The following is a 1,258-nucleotide window of genomic DNA, read 5'->3' as shown; positions in this document are numbered from 1 at the left end:
GTGGTTAATTTTGGAGTACTCCTTGGTCCTTCGGGAGTACTCTTTACATACATGCATGGAGTAGTCGCGATTTTTGCAAGGTATGTGCATGAGAAATTTTTGACAGTAAATTGGCGGCGTGCGTGTATATTAGGGTAGCCTGTTATGCAGTTCACGCCCTACATAAAAATACAACTCTGGTATTATTTTCACATTGGTGAATATACATTGTGTATTCGTGTCACCATGGTGAATATATATTTGTGTTTATTTTTCTTCTGGTTACGCGAAACAGGCAGTAATTTTTATTGAATTTCTTAAGTGTTTGTACATTTTATGTTTTTGTTTTATAATTCAAGGAATTTTATATGTCAGCATGAACAAGATTGTCCAAGGAGCAACTGAATCATGTTGGAAGATTTTTAAAACATATTGGCGGTATGCTGTTTTCCTGCTGGATGCCCGCAATCTCATTTGCTAAATGTGTACGAAATTTGTTTTGAGTGCTTTTAAAAGTAAATTTGATTAACTACTTTTTTGTAATTATGTATTCCAGATATGCAACGCACACTGCCACTCGAAGGATTTTCATTATTGAGCAATTATGTAGCAAAAACGCAGGGGAACCATACAAGATTTCGGATTGCTCTTTGGGTGCGATGATTGTTGAGAGGCAATGGCTACCGAAATTTTCGCAACACAAAATAACACGAACCACCGCTATCAAGGTACATACGTGTATCGAATATAATTTGGCGAAGACTCAAACAATGGCATCTTCACCCAACATGACATGTCATCCACGTCGCTGTGAGCTAAAGAAATTATGTGATTCACGAGCCGGGTTCCAACTTTCGCTATCGCTAAAATGCTAAAATTGCCTTGCCTAAATTTGAGTATTTTATCCAGTCGTAAGCCGCGCTGTGCAGCAACAACAGCTGTCAAAATTGGTTTCCAGAGCAATGGAGATAAATAATGGAAATATAAATAAGTAATATTTGCGAAGAAGNAACATTTGTGGAACTGTTTACGCTCACAAAAGAGCTTTGTAACAATCAGCCTTATTCTTAAAATTGAAAATTGAGGCTGAACGCCTTTGAGGAGATCCATATCAATATCATAGAACAGCAGAGCGACTTCCCAAAATTTTCCGAATTTTTTTCGGGATATTTTGCTCGTAATGAATAAAGCTTTGTATATACATACGTTTATTTTTTGTATAAAATTAGCTGCAAGAAAATCCATATTCCTTTCAGGAAGTTACTAACTAAAATATAAT

General features: G+C 36.1%; 1 long non-coding RNA gene across 1 annotated transcript; it reads left to right on the top strand.

Moving 5' to 3' along the window:
• The first annotated feature begins 213 nt into the window (after positions 1 to 213).
• LOC108357236 (uncharacterized) lies at positions 214 to 881 on the top strand. The gene is made up of 3 exons (XR_001846645.1): positions 214 to 277; positions 339 to 464; positions 536 to 881. It is a non-coding gene; the product is annotated as an uncharacterized LOC108357236 (long non-coding RNA).
• Positions 882 to 1,258: the final 377 nt, after the last annotated feature.

The sequence above is a fragment of the Rhagoletis zephyria genome, unplaced genomic scaffold (genome assembly GCF_001687245.7).
Source record: "Rhagoletis zephyria isolate East Lansing unplaced genomic scaffold, Rhagoletis_zephyria_1.1 Rzeph_scaffold_72952, whole genome shotgun sequence".
Taxonomy (NCBI): domain Eukaryota; kingdom Metazoa; phylum Arthropoda; class Insecta; order Diptera; family Tephritidae; genus Rhagoletis; species Rhagoletis zephyria.
The sequence above is the reverse complement of the archived record's forward strand: the minus strand, read 5'-3'. Positions and strand labels throughout refer to the sequence as shown.